This window comes from Heloderma suspectum, chromosome 2 (assembly GCF_057233095.1).
Source record: "Heloderma suspectum isolate Gila_16-S chromosome 2, 16-S_ref, whole genome shotgun sequence".
NCBI classification, from domain to species: Eukaryota; Metazoa; Chordata; class Lepidosauria; order Squamata; family Helodermatidae; genus Heloderma; species Heloderma suspectum.
The window spans coordinates 119,872,660-119,895,560 of record NC_139459.1 but is presented as its reverse complement, the minus strand read 5'-3'; positions in this window follow the sequence as shown (position 1 = coordinate 119,895,560).

Here is a 22,901-nt window from a genome sequence, read left to right as displayed (position 1 = left end):
TACAATGGTACATCTTCCAAGCCACTGTTCAAAACAAAACAAAACACTGCTCTCAGCAGTCAGGTCTCCTTGTAGAACATTTTCCGGGCTGGTGTTCATAATCCTGTAGTATGACAGAGGATGAAAGCAAAGAACAATGGCTTTATGATGATGAAGATGAAAAAGATAAGGGGGGGAAATATCCCTTTCGCCCTGTCTTCCACAGAAGTGTCAGTGTAATGTGAAATACAGGAGATCGGTTAGCCCTGAGGATGGTGGAACTGAAAACTTAAAAGTCAGCTGCAGGTCATTGGTCTATCTGCAACATTATTAAGACCTAGCCTAAATGCCTCTCATCCAACACATTTGTTGTCCTATCCACAGGCTGCAAAGCGGGCTTCTCCTTGCGGTGATATTAAGGAAGGCCTACAAAGTGGTTAAATATTAATCACCTGACTTCTTAGTATTGGCCACCTGTGATGGAAATTAGCTAGATGGTCAATGTTTGGTCAACTAACTTGTTCACTTGGACTTCCAAAAGCCTTTTGACAAAGTCCCTCACCAAAGACTCCTGAGCAAACGTAGCAGTCATGGAATAAGAGGAAAGGTCCTCTTATGGATCAGTAACTGGTTAAAGAACAGAAAGCAGAGAGTAGGAATAAATGATAAATTCTCCCAATGGAGAGAAATAAATAGTGGAGTCGACAGGGATCTGTATGGGGACCAATGCTTTTCAACCTGTTTAAATGATCAGGAAGTAAGTGAGCCATGAAGTGGCCAGGTTTACCAATGACACCAGGTTATTTAGGGTGGTTAAAAGAACAGGGGATTGTGAGGAGCTCCAAAAGGATCTCTCCAAACTGGGAGTATGGGCATCCAAATGGCAAATGCAGTTCAATGGAAGCAAGTGTAAAGTGATGCACATTGGGGCAAAAAATCCCAGTTTCAAGTATAACCTGATGGGATATGAGCTAGCAGTGACTAGGGATGGACGGACCCATCTCCGTCCAGGGTGAGCTCAATGAGCTCCCCCCCCCCCGCCAATTCACGCAGCCTGGACCTGCTTGGTGAGCCACCCTTCCTCTCAGTGCCAAAGACCATCATGCCCTTGTGCTTTATGCACACAAGGGCTTGACTGGTGGGTCCTCAGCATGGCCAGCCCCCAATGCTCTCGCCCAGGGCAAGAGTGCTGGGGTGCCGTCGAGGCCCTTCCTCCCACACCAGCTGTTAAAGAAGCCCTTGACAGCCAGTGGAGGCAGGATGAGTCCCAGAGTGGCCAGCCCCAGTGCTCTCACCCTGGCCTCCTTGAGAGGCAAGAGCGCTGAGGTGCCATGGTGCTCTCAGCTGCTGGCTGAACTCTGGGCACTCAGTAGCCGGGTCTGTCAGCACCCTAGGGCTCAGCAAATGGGGTATAGGAGGCCGGATGGGGGGTGTCCACTAGACTCCACCCCCTTTTCAGACTCCTGCACTATCCCTAGCAGTGACTGGCCAAAAAAGAGATCTTTTGGGTTATGGTGGACAGCTCAATGAAAATGTCAGCCCAGTGTGTGGCCACTGTAAAATAAAAGGCAAACTCTATGTTAGGCATAATTAGAAAAAGAACTGAAAATAAAACTGCCAATATCATACTGCCTTTATACAAATCTATGGTGTGATCACACTGGAATACTGTGTCCAGTTCTGGTCAAAACACCTAAAAAGGATATTGTAGAGCTGGAAAAAGTGCAGAAAATGGCAATTTAAATGATCAAGGGGCTGGAGCATCTCCCTTATGAGAGAAGGTTACAATAGCTGGGATTTTTTAAGCTTGGAAAAAAAGAGGGCAAGGGGAGACATGATAGGGGTGTATAAAATTATGCATGATGTGGAGAATGTGGATAGGGAGACATTTTTCTGCCCCTCACATAATATTAGAACCTGAAGTCATCTCATGAAGCTAATTGGTGGGAGATTCAGGACAGATAAAAGGAGGTACTTCTTCACATAGCTCATAGTTAAACTATGGAATTATCTACCACAAGATGTAGTGAGGGCCACCAACTTGGATGGTTTAAAAGGAGGTTAGACATATTCCTGGAGGAGAAGGTTATCAATTACTACTAGTCCTGATGCCTGTGTGCTACCTCTAGTACAAGAGGCGGTGTGCGTATGTACACCAGTTGTTGGGGAACATGGGTGAGAGGGTGCTGTTGCACTTGTGTTTTGCTGGTGGGTTCCTAGTCGACACTTGGTTGGCCACTGTGTGAACAGAAAGCTGGACTAGATGGACCCTTGGTCTGATCCAGTATGGCTCTTATTATGTTCTTTATATTCCTATGTTCTTCACTTGATTAGCTCCATATTTGAGGGCTCAAATTGCATTTGGATGTGATGTTTACTTCACTGGAGAGGCCAGCATTCCACTATAAATCAGGCCATACGTGGGGAAGCATGGTTAGGCTGTGAGAATTCTTTGCTTCTTCCCATGCTTGAATCAAACTGGATTTGCAGGGAGGGCACTTCCAGTGGTAGCCAGGAACATGAATCCAAGATAGCAGAATTGCAAGTGGCAGTTTTCAGGGTAACTTAAAAAAAAGAAGAAGATAGCCATGGTGGGCCATGGAGAAAACATCCCAGATCCATGGTTCTGGCGAACTCAAAAGCTTGCACATTTTTGTGAAATGTTGGTTGGTCCTAATAAAGGCACTGTCCAACTGTGCATTACAGAGTAACATATGCCTCCCCAAAAAATGTTCCATGGAGTTTACAACTTAGATTTCAGCAATGGTGTTGAGGCAAGTAGAGGGGACGGGCTCCATCATCAAATGATGAACATGCATGTGTGGATCAGCTGATCCTTAAGATTTGCTATGTGTGTGTGTTTTTTTCATTTACTGATATACTGTATCCTGGCCCCTTGAAAAGTAAGGCATGAAGTCAATTCTTTGCAATAGATGTAGACAGACGAATTCTGCTCCTTACATTGGGTCAGTCTTGTACCATTGCTCCCTTTTCATTAGTGCCACTATTTGGGTTCACAGTCCTGCTAGCTCAACAGAGTGGAAAGCCTTCCTTCTTATTTCCTCTGAGCTGAACAATCTGAGTGTGCATTAATGAATTGGAACTAGTGATATACAAACCCCCCACTGTCTGGTCTGGTGGAGTCCGTGGAGGGCAATCCTTTCCACTCGGGGCCCCATGGAATCCTCTGGAGCCCAACCACGTCCACTGAAGTTGGCAGAGCAGCTCTCCAGCTCCCTAGAAGATGTGATATGCTAAGTGCGGTACTCCACTTGTTACCTTTCCCCAGTTTGAGAAGATCCCATTAATAAGCACTCTTTGTTTCCGATCCTGTAGCCAACTGTGGATCCACCAGATGGTTGTTTCATCTAGCCCACTTTGAGCTAGGTTGCTCATCAGGATATCATGGGGCATTTTGTCGAAAGCTTTGCTGAAGTCAAGGTATAATGTCCACAGCATTCCCACGGTCCACAAGGGAGGTTATCTGATCAAAAAATGAAATCAGATTCGTCTGGCAGGATTTGTTCTTGACAAATCCATGCTGGCTTCAAGTAATTACTGCATTGTTTTCAAGGTGCTTACAGATGGATTCTTTTATCATCTGCTCCAGAATTTTCCCAGGGATTGATGTCAGACTGACTGGTCTGTAGTTCCCAGGTTCCTCCTTTTTACCCTTTTCGAAGATAGGGACAACATTAGCCCTCCTCCAGTCATCTGGCACTTCCCCCGTCCTCCATGATTTCTCAAAGAGAATAGACAGTGGTTCTGAGAGCTCTTCTGCCAGTTCCTCTATTCCTCTAGGATGCAGTTCATCTGGCCCTGGAGATTTGAACTCATTCAAAGTAATTAGGTATTCCTTGACCATATGCCTATCGATCTCAAGCTGCAATCCTGCCCCTTCAGAGGGCTCATAGACCCTCTTTTGGGAGAAGAGTGAGCCAAAGTAGGAATTGAGCACTTCTGCCTTTTCCTTGTCATCTGTTATCATTTTGCCATCCTTATTTAATAGTTGAACCACCATTTATTTCCTCTGTCTTTTACTATGCACGTAGCTGAAGAAAGCCTTTTTGTTGCTTTTAGCATCCCTCACTAACCTCAGCTGATTCTCAGCTTTAGCCTTCCCGATGCCATCCCTGCAATTCTGTGCTACCTGCCTGCACTCTTCCTTTGTTACTTGGCCTTCCTTCTACTTCCTGTACGTGGCCTTTTTTGTTTGCAGGTCATCTCTAAGCTTTTTGTGAAACCACATTGGCTTCTTCTGTTGTCTTCTGCCATTTTTTCTTATTGGAATTGTTTGTAATTGTGCCTTTAGAATTTCCTTTTTTAAAAACTCCCACCCATCTTGGACTCCATTTCTCATTAGAGTTGCTTGCCATGGGACCTTACTGATCATTGTTCTGAGTTTATTAAAATTAGGTTTCCTAAAATCCAGGGTACGCATTTGGCTACACTCAGCTTTTGCTTCCTTTAGAACCAAGAATTCAAGTATAACATGGTCACTTTCCCCCAGAGTTCCCGTAACTGCTACTTTATCCACTAAGTCATCTCTGTTGGTTAGGATCAAGTCAAGGATAGCTGATCCTCTAGTTCCTTCCTCTACTTTCTGTAGGAGGAAATTATCAACAACACAAGTCAGGAATCTCTTGCAGGGGCCATGTTTTGCAGAATTTGTCTCCCAACAAATTTGGGGGAAATTGAAGTCCCCCATTACTACTACATCATACTTCGTTGAAACACTGGCTATTTGCTTTTCAAAAGTTTCATCCTCATCTTCTCCTTGATTGGGTGGCTGGTAGTAGACTCCAACCACCAGGTTACTTTTATTCTTTGCTCCATTTATTTTAACCCAGATGCCCTCAATAGGGCTACCAAGCTCATCCTCCTGTATTTCTGTGCAGAGATGTATTTTTAACATATAGTGCAAAGACTTTATTCCTTTATTACTTTATGACTTTTTCAGATACTAATCACTAGCAACTAAGCAAGGAACAGCACTGGGGAAAGATAGCAGAGTAGCCTAAGCTCCAGGTAAGGCAGTTGGTCCCCGTTTGAAGGGGAACCACGGGAGGACTCTGAACTTATGTGCTATGGAGAGATCCTCCCTCTTTCCCTTGGGTCCTTGGGACGCAACTAGGGATGGTGGAGAATTTCTCCCCGAAACTTCGGGGGGCCGAGCGCCAACGTGTTCGGCCCCCCGAAGAAGTTTCGGGGAGAAATTCTCCGCGCCCCCCCTGCCCCCCGCACCCCCCCCGGATGGGACTTACCTTTCCCGAATGTCCCTCCCGGCGGCGGGTCCTGGCGGTGGTTCGTTGGGTCTTCGTCAGGGGCGGGGGCGGCAGCCGGTCTTTCGACCGGCTGCCGCCGCCGCCATTCCAATAAAATTTAAAAAAAAAAAACGCCCCCGTGATAGGCTACATGACGATTAACATAGCCTATCACGGCTAGATTTGCAAAGTCAGCCGTGATAGACTACGTAAATCGTCACATAGCCTATCACGGGTGACTTAAAAAAAAAAAAGCGCGTACGGCTAATGGCGGCCCCCATAGGGAGCCGCCATTCCCGTTCCTTATTTGGTCGCTGTAGTCTACGTAAAGATTACGTAGACTACGGCGAAAATAAGGGCAACGCTATTTGCGTTGCCCTTATTTTCGCCGTAGTCTACGTAAAGATTTACGTAGACTACAGCGACCAAATAAGGAAAGCGAATGGCGGCTCCCTATGGGGGCCGCCATTTGCGTACGCGCTTTTTTTTTTTAAAGTCACCCGTGATAGGCTACGTGACGAGTTACGTAGCCTATCACGGCTGACTTTGCAGATCTAGCCGTGATAGGCTACGTTAATCGTCACGTAGCCTATCACGGGGACGTTTTTTTAAAAAAAAACCTTTTTATTTCGCGGCCGGGCGAGGCGAGGCGCCTCCTCCCCGGCCTGAATTTCGGCCGGGCGAGGCGGGAAGCCTCCCCCCCCCAGCCTGAACTTCGGGGGGAGAGCAGCGAAGCGCCTCCCCCCCACTGCAAAAAGCTGTGAGACCAGGTAAGTGACTTTCGTGCACTCCTAGACGCAACTGTTGTTTGAGCGCCAAACGAGCACAATGCCTCCTTTCCGCGCCTTCCATCTGTCATCACTCCCTGTATCTGCGCCGAGTGTCCAGCAAGCCCCCCTCCAGCGCTCTCTCACTGCCAGGGTCACTGTCTATCCCAGGAATGCTGGCAGGAGGAATCTCTGCCAGCTGCTGTGCTTGTGAGAGATGAGCAAGCTCCTCTCCCACGGATTGCTGTTCTTCCTCAGAATCAGAACTGCTCTGGGGCTCTATGGGCTTGGTTTCCACCCTGACAGCTTGCTGTTGCTCTTCTAGCTTCTGTTCTTCACTTTGCTGCTGTAGTTCCACCATTCTGTCCAAGAACTCTTTGTGTTCTCTTATTCCCTGGTGGGTCGACACTCACGGCTCCAGTCCTCTTACTTATTCTTCCAACAGCATGATCAGCTTGCACTTGTTGCACATGTAGGCCATGTTGTTCTCAGGCAAGAAAACAAACATAGCACAAACATTGAAGGTCACTACCACTGGAGAGTCTTTTCCTTCCATAGCCCCTATTCCCTTTTTGTGTCTAGCTTTCTGATTGTTCTAGAGTAGCCTGTGCCTGCTCTTCTACTCACTAGAGGTTAAAAACACCAGCCCAATGGTATGGAAGTGTGTGTTACAAGAAAAAGACATTTAAAAAATGAAAAGAAATAAAAAAGAAATAAAAAACATTTGGGGCCTCCCCCTTGACCTCCCGTGCTGAACTCCCTTGGCCAACTCCTGCTTGCTCTCCCTGTTCTCTTGCTCTGATCACTCGCTCTCTGGGAGCTTGCTTGCTTCTATAGTTCCTAGACCAGCTGGAGCAGCTTCCTCTGCTCTGCTCTGCTCTTCTCTGCTCATCTGGGAGATGGGAAACAGACTGAAACTTCCTGCCCACACAGCTGCTGGGAGTACTCAGGCCACACCCCCTCAATTCAGTTGCAGCCTCAGGAGCACCTGGTGAGCTCACAGACACACAGAAAGAAAAGGACAGCCCCCTGGGCTTCCTCCAGTCCTCTTACCTCTTTGCCCTTGTCTCCTTTGTCTCTTCTTCCACTGCAACTCCCCCAGCCAACTCCTGTTTGCTCTCCCTGTTTGCTTGCTCTGATCGCTCGCTCTTTGGGAGCTTGCTTGCTTCTATAGTCCCTAGACCAGCTGGAGCAACTTTCTCTGCTCTGCTCTGCTCTGCTCAGCTGGGAGGCGGGAAACAGGCTGAAACTTCCTGCCCACACAGCTGCTGGGAGTACTCAGGCCACACCCCCTCAATTCAATTGGAGCTGTCAGGAGCACCTGGTGAGCTCACAGCCATGCAGAAGGAAAAAGTCAGCCCCCTGGGCTTCCTCCAGCCGACTTACCACTTTGCCTTTGTCTCCTCTTCCACTGCAACTCCCCTGGCCAACTCCTGTTTGCTCTCCCTGTTCACTTGCTCTCTAGGAGTTTGCTTGCTTCTATAGTCCCTAAACCAGCTGGAGCAGCTCCCTCTGTTCTGCTCTGCTCAGCTGGGAGGTGGGAAACAGGTAGTACTGTTCCAAAAATTTCTCCCACATTTTTTCAACCATTCTCATCTAATTTCATAGAAAAGAAATTGCTTCAAAAGAAATCCTAAGTAGGAGAAATTTCAGAGAAATTCTCATGGGTTGGGTTTGGGGTTCTTGTGCTTACCTTACTTATGAGGTGGCTGAGCAGTGTGCATGAGTGTCCTGTCATCGTACAGTAATCTCTGTGGCAGCCTGTAGCCTCCTCGGCTTCCTGCACTTCTGTTAAAGCCATCATGAGGAAGACATCATGAGGCAATTCCTCCCATGGGGCTTTCTCAGTTTAGAAAGTGCAGGTGGCCTGGGAGGCTGCAGAGCAATGGAAAGATGTGTAATAGGGGGAGAAAACACACACAGCACTCTCAGCCACCTCACAGTGATTGGGTAAGTTCAAAAAAGAAATTCAAAATTCTGCCTCAGAAGAATGTAAGCCTCAACACAGTTGATGCTGTTGTCACCTACAGAAGCCGTGCAATAAACCAAAAACTCTTAGGAAAAAAAAAAGAACCTGTGCTACAAGCCCTGTCAATAGTGAGCCCTATCTGTGAGAAACTGGTGGAGAATTTCTCCTCCCCTAGGAGAAATTTGGTGAAACTATCTCCCCAATTTCTCTGCCCTCAAACAGGCTGGAGAATTCTGAGAGGCCATTTGTGCACAGCTCTAATTACAGCAAAATAGGAGGCAGAAGGAAGCACGTTTTCTGTCATTTTTCATGTATGCATGAAAAGTCATTATCCACAAACTTTCCATATTGTAGTCCTTGTAAAACAAACACTTGGAACTAGTGGAAAGTTTCTTTAGATCAACAGTTATCTTTGGTTATGCAAAGTATGGTGTAACATTTTATTTCCAGAGGATTGATTGCTACACTTCAAGTTCATTGCCTCTTGATTTAACCCCATAGTTGTCCACCACAACCAAAACAAAATGCATGTGTTTCTTAACTTCATTTGATCACATTCATCTTTTATTGTCTTGACTTTCCAATTCCTCCTTTCACTATCAAAATTCAGATTGTAAGCTCCTTCAGGGAAAGACCTGACATCTTTGCTTACTGTACTCTGGAAAACACTACACATGTTGACAATGCTATATACATAACAAATAATAATCTCTCCACTCAGTTTTTGTAAGATCCTAAATGATCATTTCTCTCTTCCCCACCCCTCTCTCTGTTGTTGCTTTTCAAAAGAACACGTTTACTTATTTATACCACACTGAAAGTTGGACTTTTGTTCTATAGGAAATCACAAATCTTTCCAATGCTGAGTTGTGACATTTTGATCTGTAGGAAGTTGCCAAGTCAACCAGCTAATATCTGTAAAGAAAATGGGATTTGGGCTTCTGTTGACCTGCCTCACATTCTGGTTTTATACAGTCATCTACAGTAATCGAAGTGTGAATAATATGTAGCACCATATTTTCTGACACAACATGCAATCTTCTTTTAAGGACTTTCTTTTCCCCGGTGGTACTGCCGTTAAGTGCAGTACACCTGATTTATGCTCTACAGAGTCCCAGGGCTGAGCGGTATGGAATGAAAGAGGGCATGTGGTGTAAGCCAGGAACAGTGACTAGGGGGGAAAGTGATATGGCTCTTTCATTCTTTCCACTCTTTTATTCTCAAGGCCACCTACCTCCACGAGTTGGCCCCTTGCCCAGTATTTTTCCTCCAGCTGATAATGAAAGCTAACAGCTGCCTTAGTAGCTACCTTCATCTTGGCGAAGCCAGTGGGACACTCTTGATTGAGGCAACTTCTGTAGACCTAGAGGTAGTGGACTCTTTGCTACCTTGTACAGCATGCCTGAACTTAAGCCATCCAAAGGGCCATAAAACCAAACACTACAGAGAAGGAGCTTCTGCATGTTTGGTGTTAAAAGAGAAGTTGCATTGGCTCTGCTCACAGCATTTGATTTTATTATTCATTCTGACAAGAATGTGAGCTGTGGAAACACACCACTCTCAGAAGAGAGCCAGACTGAGGGAGCCAAGCCATATTCTAAGTAGGGTGGCCACTGATGAACAACCAGACAAGAGGAAATGCATCACCAAAAGGGAGGACCAAAGAGGACAGTGATTTGCATACCATTTGCATATGCTAATGTCTGGTTATAGATGCAACTTTAGAAACCGTCATTATAATTTAAATAGAAATACTGTGGAAGACTGTGACCTGTGTGCCTGGCTGTTCAGCCTGCTGTCCAGGTGCTAACTCTTGATGGGCAACAGTTCTGATGGTTCATTACCTTTCAACTTCAATCAGACAGAACTCCCTTAGAATAGAGGAGCCTTCAAAGAGTGGACAGCCCTCTGTCAGCCCTTTAAACAGAGTACTGTTCTCTGTAAAAGAGAACACCTGACCACTCTAATTCTGAGGCTCCATATCTCTGACCTATAGGGCATAGTTGATCTGTTAGCATGCACATGCAAGCATGTTTCCCATCTGGTGTTCAGCACAGGGAGGGCAGTGGGAGAGAGGGCAGGGGCAGCGAATGTGTCCGGCGCTGTTTTTCTTTGTTGCTGACTTTATCTCTGTATTTTATTTTTATTGTTGTTTAAATGCATTTTGTATGCTGCCCTGTGATTTGGTAATGAGAGGTCTGGATGAACGTTCTACCATGTTAGAGAAGAGATCCAACAAGGACAATTCCAACTTTATTATCCACATGGTTCAGGGGATCTCGAGACTGTCTTACTATATTGTAATTTCTATCAGGATGCTAGTAGAAAACTCATTGCACCTTTATTATCTGATTTTATTGATGTATCTTATTGTTTAGCTGAAATCAGCTGTGTAGTTACTGAAAAAGGAGCTACAGGCTTGTTTTTTTCTGTTGCCGAGAGCCCAGTTGCAACCAAAGAATGACCGGAGGGAATGATTGACAGCTGAGACCAGAATGGAATGTTGGGTAGAGCTGGTGGCAGTTGGAAGTAGACGGGTAGAAGGAGGAGAGAGAGAGAGAGTTGGGGGGAGAGAGTTGGGGAGCGGTCAGGGAAGAGGTCAGGGGAGGCCGGAGTGAAGTTGGGATGGACCGGGAGTGAGAGGAATTATGGGCTAGACCTCATTAGGTTAATTAATGAGCAGAATAAGAGGCAAGGTGTGAATAAGAAGGGAAGGAGAGAAGCTATGGAGAGCAGGTATGTGGGTGTTAGGTTTTTAGAACATTATTAGGATTCTTTAGCAGTTATTGTTTGTGCTCTGAACGTTGACCTGTCAAATAAAAGGTATGTTTTTACTTTTAAATACCTATGTTCTGGTCTGGATGGATTTGAAGTTTGGCATATCTCACCCCATGTGCTGAGTAGATAAAGAGGAGAGTTCAGTACAAGGTGGCAGCTGGTGTTTTGGGGAGACCTGGGGAAAGTCTGGACTCAGTGACTTCTAGGGACCAGGCCTGATAGGGGTCCCCTAGAAATATCACGCCAAATAATATGTTTTTATTTGCTCAACATGGAAGGGGTGTGTGTGTACATACATACATACATACATACATATATATATATGCACCATATGTCTTTGGGTATACATCTTGTATACCTTGTACTTTCAACCTGGTCATAGACTGTGATACACAGATTTAGATTTGGATGATGAAGGGCAGCATATAAATATTGTAAATAATAAATAAATAGGCCAGTTCTTGAGAGCAGAGATGAAGACCTAATCAGCAAGCTTTGCAAATGTATAGTCTCTGCCCTAGCACTATAAATATTCCGCCAAACTTAATGTTCCATTTGCACTGTATGTGTTCTTGTATGGACAATTCTTAATGCCAGTCTGCCAGGAAGACTCCTGCCATGGACAGGGAGAGCAGGGCCACCCCTGCTATAGCAGCCCCTCCCCACTTGTATCAACTGCATTGGCTTCCAATCTGGGGACAATTCAAGGTGCTAGTGCTTATAAAACTTGGGGCCAAGATATCTGAAAGACCACCTCTTCCCATCTGAACCTGCCTGTTGTTTAAGATTCTCTTTGGATGCCCTTCTGTGGGCAGTATCCATCTGTGCCATTCCGTTAGTGCAAATGACATTGCGCTAGCGGAATGTAGGTTCTGAACTATGCCCAAGAGGAGAATCCAACTAAAGTTATTTTTGCCCAAGTGTGGTTGCACAAGTTGTTGTACATTACTTGTTCAACCCATTGTGCAACCAGTTGTGCATAACTCTAGTGCAACCAGTTGTGCAACTGCTTGCACAACCAGTTGTGCAACCATCGTGGGCAACCGCTTGTGCAACGGAAAGGTTTGGCGGAACTCCACTAGCGGTATTTGAGCTTCTGGAATTACACCATTTGATGCTTTCTGTCTGTCCCACCCCCATGAGAGATGAAGTTGTTGGGAACACGGGATAGGGCCTTCTCTGTGGCATCTTTGCCATGAACCTCTCTCCCAAAGGATGTTAGGCTGGCACCTTTGTTTAACCCTTTTTGTTCTATACGGGTATTTAGTATTTTAAATCTCTCAGCTCTGCACCCTCTTTTTAAGATTCTCTCCTGCTCTTAATTTCTGCTGTTGGTGCTGTTTTAAAGTCTTTTAGAGTTTTAATTTTTTCTCAAAGTTTTCAAAATGTTTTCAAGTATTTTAGAGCTTTAACATTTTAAAATTGTTGCAGGTTTTAACTGTAAATCACCTTGGGGGCTCTATTTAGGCTGAAAGGTGGCTCATAAATGTATAGGGTTTTTTAATGCATCTCTTCAAACCACTGAAATGTTATTTTACCATTTTAACAAAAAAAGCTTACATAATGACTTTCCCAAAGAGGGAAACTGAAACTGTATCGGTGCATTGGCTCAGTCCCTGAGATGATGTAATACGTTATGATCTGGACTGTCTTTCTCCTCAGCGATGTTGACTGGAATGGCTTCTGTTTAATTTGTTATAGGGGTTACAACTGGAGATTTTCACCCCTGGCTAAGGATAAAATATGAACACAGGGAAGAAAGTTTAACAAAAGGCTAAGATGGCATGAGCAAAAATTGAAATGGAGAGATGGGACAAGATGAGGTCAGCTATTTAACAGGGCAGGTGACTGGTGTGAGGTGATCCATTTTGCAGCAGAGCAATCACACAGTAGCCTTTGTGCTTGCAAGGACCATGCCGGTATCTCCACTCCTAATGCCATATCTGATGAGAGCAGTAACTAGCACAACACAGGATGCTTCAACAGGATGCTTCAATTTAGTGCCCAAATCAGCAAAGCACAGAGCACTGTCCTGTGTGGTGCTGAGCAACCTGAAATCTTACGGATGAAAATGGGAAATGGCAATGTGTTGAACTGCAATAAGAGCACTCAGCAGTTTACAATAACTTGGCCAGATTAGAGAATTTAATATCTCACCTCCGGGCTGATGTTCCTTCCTTCTAAATCTTTTTGACTAAACATGAGGTTAGAAATGATGTTCTTTTACCCACCTGCAACAAGCCATCAAAACCATAAATGCCCATTTGTAGCCACTCAAATCAAGTGACAAGGCTCGCCAGCCTAATACATAATGCAGCAGAATGAGAGGGTAAAATCCTGAAGTGATAGAATGCCTGTACCACTTTCCCCCTTTTATATTATGTTCAATAAAGCGTAATGTTCCATTTCATCTTGAAATCTGTTATTCCAATGCATTACAAATAAACTCCATTTCTCAATTTTTTTAAAAAAAGGTCCTGCTACTTCCTCCCTTCTCTTAGTTGAACGATGTTTGTTAATCTAGCCATGTAGACTATATCCCATACACAAATATGCCAATTGTACAAAGCAGGGGGAATGAATTTTTCCCCACTTAAAGGAAGTAGCTAGCCAGGCCGCTGTCAATCAATAAATAATCATTTCTATATCTAATGGCTGGATGCGCCTGATCTCATCTGATCTCAGAAGCTAAGCAGGGTCAGCCCTGGTTAGTACTTTGATGGGAGACAGCATGGGAATCAGGCTTCCTACAATGAGCAGGGGGTTGGACTCGATGGTCTTGTAGGCCCCTTCCAACCCTATGATTCTATGATTCTGGCAATTGTTGTTCAGTCGTTCAGTCGTGTCCGACTCTTCGTGACCCCATGGACCATAGCACGCCAGGCCTTCCTGTCCTGCGCTGTCTCCCGGAGCGTGCTCAAGTTCATATTCATTGCATCCGTGATGCTATCTAGCCATCTCATCCTCTGCCGTCCCCTTCTCCTTTTGCCTTCAGTCTTTCCCAGCATCAGGGTCTTTTCCAGGGAGTTTTCTCTTCGCATTAGGTGGCCAAAATATTGGAGCTTCAGCTTCATTATCTGTCCTTCCAATGAGCACTCAGGGTTGATTTCCTTTAGGATGGACTGATTTGACCTCCTTGCAGTCCAGGGGACTTGTAAGAGTCTTCTCCAGCACCACAGTTCGAAAGCATCAATTCTTCGGCGCTCAGCCTTCCTTATAGTCCAGCTCTCACAGCCATACATTACTACTGGGAAAACCATAGCTTTGATTAGACGGACCTTTGTCGGCAAGGTGATGTCTCTGCTTCTTACTATGCTGTCTAGGTTTGCCATAGCTTTCCTCCCAAGGAGCAAGCGTCTTTTAATTTCATGGCTACAGTCACCGTCTGCGGTGATCTTGGAGCCCAAGAAAGTAAAATCTGTCACTGCTTCCATTTCTTCCCCTTCTATATGCCAGGAAGTGATAGGGCCAGATGACATGATCTTAGTTTTTTTAATGTTGAGTTTCAAACCAGCTTTTGCACTCTCCTCTTTCACCCTCAACAAGAGGCTCTTGAGATCCTCTTCGCTTTCTGCCATTAGGGTGGTATCGTCTGCATATCGGAGGTTGTTGATAATTCTCCCGGCAATCTTAATTCCGACCTGTGATTCATCCAACCCGGCATTTCTCATGATGTACTCTGCATATAAGTTAAATAAGCAGGGTGACAATATGCAGCCTTGTCGTACTCCTTTCCCAATTTTGAACCAATCGGTTGTTCCATGTCTGGTTCTTACTGTTGCTTCTTTACCCTCGTGCAGGTTTCTCAGGAGACGGGTAAGGTGGTCTGGTATTCCCATCACTTTCAGAATTTGCCACAGTTTGTTGTGATCCACACAATCAAAGGCTTTAGCGTAGTCAATGAAGCAGAAATAGACGTTTTTCTGGAATTCTCTTGCTTTCTCCATGATACAGCGAATGTTGGCGATTTGATCTCTAGTTCCTCTGCCTCTTCTAAACCCAGCTTGTACTTCCGGTAGTTCTCGGTTCGCATACTGCTGAAGCCTTCTTGCCAAGAAAACCCCATGGAACGATTCTGGCAATACCTCATCTTTAACATAACACAGCAGTATGATTATAGGATCATGACACATACAGTTTTCTCACTGACTAATTGAGATCTAAATTGCTTGATCAATATTGATCTAGCTGTTGGTGATGATTACGTATGTGTTCCATGAGGTATCTAGTTCCTCAAACCCAAGATAACTCAAACGGCCTCCCAGAAGTTATTAAGCAGAACTGACACATATTGATTACGGCAAGACTCTTGGGGCATTCCCTTTCTCATATTTTCCTAAACAATACCTTCCCTACTAGGCACACCTGAATTTAGAAAAGGATCTATTTGAATAAATATCCAAAGCCTCATGTTTTCATAAATAAAAAGTTTTCCAAGGGGAAGTGTACAATAAAACCAAGAAAACACACATAATATAAAAGAGCAAAAAACATAGGTTCCTCCCCCATTCTCTCTCCCTCTCTTTGTGCGTGCGTGCGTGCGTGCTTGTCAGTCAGTGAGTGAGTGAGATGGCTAGTTTGCAAATTACCTCATGCTGTTTTTGCTAGCAATTAGTGGAAATGAAACCAGCAATGCTGAGCAACCTTGCTAACCTACGTATCTTAAGAAAAGACAAAAGCACCATAGTAACTTTAAAGTATGTGTGCCTCAGCTTTGACAGGCCTCCACTCTAATGCTGTGTCAAAGCTGAAGGCTGCAACAGCATAATTAGTGATGTGTGGCAGCATTTTTGCTCTCTCAGCACTGGGAATCTTCATCCTAATTCTTGTTTTTAATTAGGGTGCAATCCTATGCAAGTTTAGACAGAAAAAAGTCCTACAACTCCTTAGCATTGCTGGCTGGGGAATGCTGGGATTTGTTGGAATTTTTCTGTCCAAACATGTACAGGACTGCACCCTTAGTTGTGTATCACTTAGATAAAAAGAGAGACTTTTCCTGAAACCATCTTAAAATGGGCAACGACTTTCTCAGTTGATGGATATTTTCCTTTAATTTACAAACTATAATAAAAGGACCAGTTCCTGGCCATAAATTTATATACGTTTCTTCATCTCTGACTAGAAAAAAACAAGATTCAGACAAGGATGAATGTATTCCTGGTTAGTTTTAGAAAAAAGCTTTCACAAACTTCAACTCTGTATCCCTTTCTAGTTTGTTAAAATAGGACTGAGGAGGAGGAAGGGGAGGGGCTTCCTACACTAGCCATTTTAATTGGCTGTCATTTTCAGAGGGGACTAAGCCATTTGTTTCAATCTAAATGAGAATCAAACTTTGTTAAAGCATGCTAAACACTTGTAACTTGCTTGTTTTCTCAAATAAATAATAAAAAGCAGTTGTGAGAGACCCGGATCTAGATTGGAATTAAAGCATTGGGGAGAGGATTATCTCTTTCTTCCCCGCACCATTTTCCAGCCCCCCCCCCCATCACACACAAATACACCACTGCTATTTATTCAGAAATATTAACTGATGAAACTGGAGCACAAATATCATACTGGATTGGATACATGTACTTCAGAAGACATTTTCGTACATGGATCTGATCATAGCTGCATTCTACTATGTACTACTTCCTATGATGTTTTTCTGGCTATGCAGAGGCATATGTAATTCGCACATCTGCAGGAACCTGTAAAATATTCAGTGTATATGATAGAGTGGCTCATAATTCGTAGATTATATGTATGTATCCACTGTCAGATATTATAACATGACACAGCCAAACATAGGCATTCAAGAACATTGTGTTTGAAAGAACCACGCTTGTTGGTCCAACTGTCAGTTTTTCTATATTTAACACAACAACTCTATTATTCTGTGAAACCAAATATTATTTTATTTTTCCGTACATATTTTTCTTTTCCATTCTATCCTGTCTCTCCTTCCTCCATTTACTTGTACATGTCTTCATAGAGTAACTCAAATACTTTACATGTTTGTTGTTCTTCTTAGTAGGGACATTGCCCAATTAAATAAATCCTACTCTATTATTATTATTTTATTTCTGAAATTTCTGAATCAGTTTAAGCTGGTAGCAGCTATAGGAGAAGGTTTTTCAGTAAGGGCAAGAGAGGTTTACATGGGTGTGGTCTTTTCATTGCCAGCTGAATACCTTTTTATTATTTTCCCAGGCTTTTTAGTCTTTAAGGGCACAATCCTATCTATGTTTAGACAGGAAAAAGTCCTACAAAGCTGGGGAATCCTGGGAGTATTAGGATTTTTCTGTCTAAACATGCATAGGATTGCACCTAAACATGCAAAGGAATGCATTTTTAGATTGTTGCACTGCTGTTTATTTTTACACTGGTTTTTACTCTGGTCTTATTCTGTTTTAAACTTACATTTAAATTAAATAAATTAGATATATTAAATTTTAATTTTAACATTAGTATATCTGTTATATATAATGTTTAATATGTTCTTGTATTTAATGGTTTTAACTGTTATTTTTATGAAGCACCCAGAGAGCTTCAGCTGTTGGTCAGCATTAAAATGTAACAAATAAATACTAAATAAAATGTATACCTGCCCTTCAATAGCCAGCCAGCATTCCCAGAGCAGAAATTAATTGTATATTCATTGTATACATTGATTTGTGTAATCATATCAATGGGTCTGAATTGACCAGGATTGGTGACTGACCAGGAAAGAGATTGTGGCATTGTGGTTGATAGGTCAAAGAAAGTTTCAACTTGATATGTGACAGCTGAGAAAAGGCAAATTCCATACACTGGACCACTAGGAAAAGCATTGAAAATATAGGTTACATAATATCCTTATATAAGTCTATGGTGCAAGTCTTACGTCCATACTTGGAATACTGAGTACTGGTGCCCCCTCTCAAGGGATTGTAGTGCAGAAACAGTCAACAACCAAAATTATCAGTGGGTTTAAGCACTTTCTCTTGTTTAGATTAAGGATCTTTGAGAAATTTTCATTTTTGCTCACAAAACATGGGAACATGCCTCATTCGAAACTCCGAATGCAAGCGCGACCACATGTCCACCAAAACTATTCACAATTTGTGGAACACATTTCCTAATTGCAAATTTGCACAAATTTCCTCATTAGACTGAATCAGCCCCCCTTATTCCATGGAGGAAATCGGGGGAAATTTGCACAAATTTGGGGAGATTTGTGCAGAACTCCCATTTGATCACTGCTGAATTCGTGCAGGTTTCCCATTCGCACAGAGCAATCCTATACAGGTCTGCACAGAAGGAAGTCCCTTTGAGTGCAATGAGGCTTACTCCCCGGTCAATGGGTATAGGGTTGCGGCCTAATAGAGACATTCTTCTGTTTCCCCCACATAGGAGGGGATGCCTCTTCTAATATGGTTCCTGCTATGACATAATTGTACATTGTCTAAAAACTAAGAGCAGTATCCAATTGGGGCCTTCTGGCGAGCCCCTACTTCTGGAAGAGGCAGGGCTCTGGTGACTTTCCCCCTTCCAGTAATGACTGTTTCCACTCATTTGGGGGCTTGACCCCAGAAGTGCTGTATCATGTCGGAACCGGTGGGGCTAGCCACACGTGGAGGCCCCTGACTGGATACTGCCCAAAGCATACTGAAATATTGTTTTACCCCATTGCACTGTCTATAGACCCCATGCACTAGTTTAGTCCCCTCATATGTGTGACCATTCCCTCTTTACTATTTTCCTCAGTTGCTTTTTCCATCTCAAGTGTTGTTTCCTGTCTTGGAACATCCACTTAACTAGGACAGAAGAAGAGTACTTGCAGCAAAGGTCAAGTCTATGAAATTCACAGACTTGACCTTTGCTGTGAACTGAATACCCTAAATCTAGATACATAATCCTCTTTATTGTTTTTTCTTTTTTCTTTTTCAGCACTCGGGGGTATTGCATTGTTATTTTCTGAACACTGACTGAATCTTGTCATCATGATTCATATTGTTGGCCTCATAGTGCCGGTGCTCATGATCACGAAGCAAATGACTGCACTTTCATATCCACCCCGGTTGTGCCGTTCATTTGTAGAGTGAAGGGTCCTTACATTAGGGGCCAGATGTTAACATTACACCTGCCTTTGAGAGGAACACAGTGGCGCAATGAAGCAAGCGAAATCCTTTCCCCCGACAAAAGAAACGACGGCAGTCAAACATATGACCAGGCAGTCCAACGTATGCTCAGGAGGCCAGCTACTGGGGCACTTACTGTCTACCTGGGGCATAGATCCACATTTTCCCAAATGTAGGGATGGCAGAGAATTCCGCCACGGATATCGGTGAGGCCGAATGCCAGTGCATTCGGCCCCCCAAACTCCGTGGCGGAATGGCCTGCCCCCTGCCCTCCCCCGCGGATCCCCCCAGGACAAGACTTACCTGGGGCGGATCTTCCGGGTGGTGGCGGCGGCGGCTGCAGCAGCTGGTCTTCCGACCGGCTGCCTCCGCCGCCATTTCCAGTGTTAAAAAAAAAAGACATGATAGGCTATGTAAAGATTTACATAGCCTATCATGGCTAGGTTAAAAAAAAAAGACGTGATAGGCTATGTAAATCTTTACGTAGCCTATCACATCTGACTTTAAAAAAAAAAAACACGTGCGTACGCAAAAGGCGGCGGCTGTGGCCGCCGCCATTTGCGTTCCTTATTTCAGCCCGTCTTAGTCTACGTAAATATTTACGTAGACTAAGATGGCGAAAATAAGGGGGAACGCAAATAGCATCCGCTATGCTATTTGCATTCCCCTTATTTTCGCCGTCTTAGTCTACGTAAATATTTACGTAGACTAAGATGGGCCAAAATAAGGAACGCAAATGGCGGCGGCCATAGCCGCCGCCATTTGCATACGCGTCTTTTTGTTTTTGTTTTAAAGTCAGACGTGATAGGCTACATAAATCTTTACGTAGCCTATCACGTCTGACTTTTTAAAAAAAAACACGCACGTACGCTAATGGCGGCGGCTATGGCTGCCGCCATTTGCATTCCTTATTTTGGCCCATCTTAGTCTACGTAAATATTTACGTAGACTAAGACGGCGAAAATAAGGGGGAACGCAAATAGCATCCGCTATGCTATTTGCATTCCCCTTATTTTCGCCGTCTTAGTCTATGTAAATCTTTACGTAGACTAAGACGGGCCGAAATAAGGTACACATTTGCGTACACACGTTTTTGTTTTTGTTTTAAAGTCAGACGTGATAGGCTACGTAAAGATTTATGTAGCCTATCACGGCTAGGTTAAAAAAAAAAGACGTGATAGGCTACGTAAATCTTTACGTAGCCTATCACGTCTGATTTTTTTAAAAAAACACGGAGCGCCTCCCCCCTGGCGAGGATTCCGGGGGGAGGGACAGAGCGCCTCCCCCCCCAGTGGAACCCTGCGGAGCCAGGTAAGGCCAATTTCGTACATCCCTACCCAAATGGCAAAGATGTATGTCTTCTGAGAACTTCCTGGCAGGAGTCATAAGAATGTGCATATGAAAATGCAGTGAGAAATGGGCCAAACAAGAGGTGAAATGAAAAGGAGATCAAGCTAGGAAATGGGAAGAGTACAAACACCGTTGGGGGGGGGAATTAAAATTAAATGAAAACTTACTCCTAGAGTTAGCGAATTGTAAAGCTAGAATGGTTCGGTTCATTCTTCTAAGTTGAGCTGGGATCTAGCAGTTAGTGAATGATTTGATGGGCACTTATTATGTGCAATTTGTAAATACTGGATCATGTTGCATTATGCTGCATATCAGTGGACTCACTGAGTATTCGTTTTGCAATTTTTCTGAGTGACCATGATAAGTTCACAGCCATGTCACTGCTGTTTTGTGCTTGCTACTTCTTCATGCCTGGAGTGAGAAATGGATTACTGGCAGTTGTTTTTTTTAAGTGCATCCATGTGTATGACTCCCATTGACTACAACTGGTAATGATTAACTGTTTGGATTTGGTTAGGACGGCAAAATAGAAAACAAAACAAACATCATTGTGTCTTCAGTACAAGACTATCACCGTCAGAACAGAGTAATGTCCCAAGTTTGTGAAGATACCAAGAAAATGAAATACATAGTGGATGGATTGATTAGAATCATAGTAGTAGGGAGGTTCAGTCCCCGTTTATAAATGAATAACTGCCTCCCATCCAGATGCTGCACAGCCTAAACTCGGTTGCTATATTACTTGGAACAAAACTAAATGAGGCAAGCCCTGTGACTTGCAGTCCAGATGCTAAACCTTATTTTGAATCAGTGCTTCCTATTGATCCAGCTCTCTGTCATTAACAACCAAGTTGAGCCTTTTCCCCTAGTCCAACTCCATAAGAAATGCCCTGAATTGTCTAGACAAAAAGCTGGCACTCCTAAAAGAAACAGAACTTACCTAAGGTAGCCACTTGTTTCCCCTGCACCCCCCTCCAAAAAAAGATAAAAGCTTCCTGGCTTGCTCATATTTGCCCCTGCAACTGAAATGATCTACATTGAAACTGTTCTTTGAAATAGGGATTTGTGAACACACCCCTGTTCAGGTTCTCCAGATGCCCGCCCAGCCTATGCCCCCACTCACCGGTCCCCAGACCGTGCTCCAGCCCCTCCCATACTCAGCAACCAGCCCACAGTCACCCCAGCAGCCTCGCTGAGTTCTGCGGTTGCCATTTTAAAAAAATAAATAAATGGCGATCGCAAAAATGTGCATGTTCTTATATGCGCAAAAATGCACATTTTGCAAATGCGCATATCCTCATGTGCGAAATGCATGTTTTTATAAAGGCACACATTGGGGGGGGGTGAAAATGCCCATTTTCATGCATATGCAAATATGTGCATTCACAAAATTGTGCATTTTCGTGTGGATGCAAATATGCACATTTTTGCACTCGCCATTTTATTTCTCAAAAAATGGTGACTGCAAAGCTTGATGAGGTTGCCGGAGTGAGTGCAGGCCATTCGCTGAGCACAGGCAGGGGGCGATCCCTACTTTGAAAACCTTAACTGAAAATACCTGGAGACTGAACTTTTCAAGGTTGATGGGAGGCAAACTGAGATCTGATCTCTTGGAAGCTTATCGGTGATTCTTCAAGAAAAAATGTTCAGCAATAATGATGAACATGCTTCCCTGACAGACAGCTTGCCCACGCCTATCGGTCTTCCCTTGCAATGCACAAGCTACAGGAGAGCATGGAGTAGGGTCCAGAGTGAACATCCAGTTCACATGAGGCTAAATAGGCCTGTCCAAGACCAGCACTCAATGTGAATTAAGTGTGCTCCTTCAATTGTAAGCAGCTGTAGTTGACCAGTGGCAGGGAAGGGGAACGTCCCTATACATCTGTCTGTGGAGACACAGCACTGCCCATGCAGGGTTCATAGCTCTCCCTTTTCCCGGGTCCCCCTGCATCAGGTGCAGCATTAGCCTCCCTCCCTCCCTTCTTCCTTTCAGGGTGCCAGCACCTAGAACATGCTTCACCATCTTCTGAGTGAATCTATGGCAGATATGCAAGATTCCTGAATGGGTAAGTCGGTGTCGCAGGGGTTTCCTGAAGGTCAAAAGATTGAAAAATCACCGCTTTCATGGGGGACTCATTGCTTGCTAATTAAATCAATGCTTGCCTGTAAACAGGTGGAATAGGGTAGAAAATAGAGTTTTACCAAATAGTCTGTAATCAACAAACCCACTATTCAAATCTCTTTGTTCTCAGTTCCTTTTGTCAATTATTTGATATCCTCTCTGCTATCTGTCATCCTGAACTTTCCCTAATCTAAACTATAATTTTGAAAGAAAGAAATTAATCCCAAGATCTGGATCTTTATGGTCAGTCCTTCCTGAGGTGAAGCTAAAGTAGTAAATGGTAGGATTTATCCCTTCTATCACTTGTTTGTTCATAACTTGTGAGGACAAGATGACCAACCAGCCTTTGCTGACTAGGACTTTCCTTAGACCACTCATGCTTTTGGATAGGCTGGAGGCAAGCCTGATAGGAAAGTGGATGGATATGCACTGGTATGTGCATTGAAAACATGGAGCAGTGTGCTTGCTAGAGCTAGAACAGCTCTGTCTAAACCAACCAAATGCCAGAACACTTATATTCAGTGGAAAGCATTATTGCATTGTAAAGGCTATTTCTAATTTACTGGCATT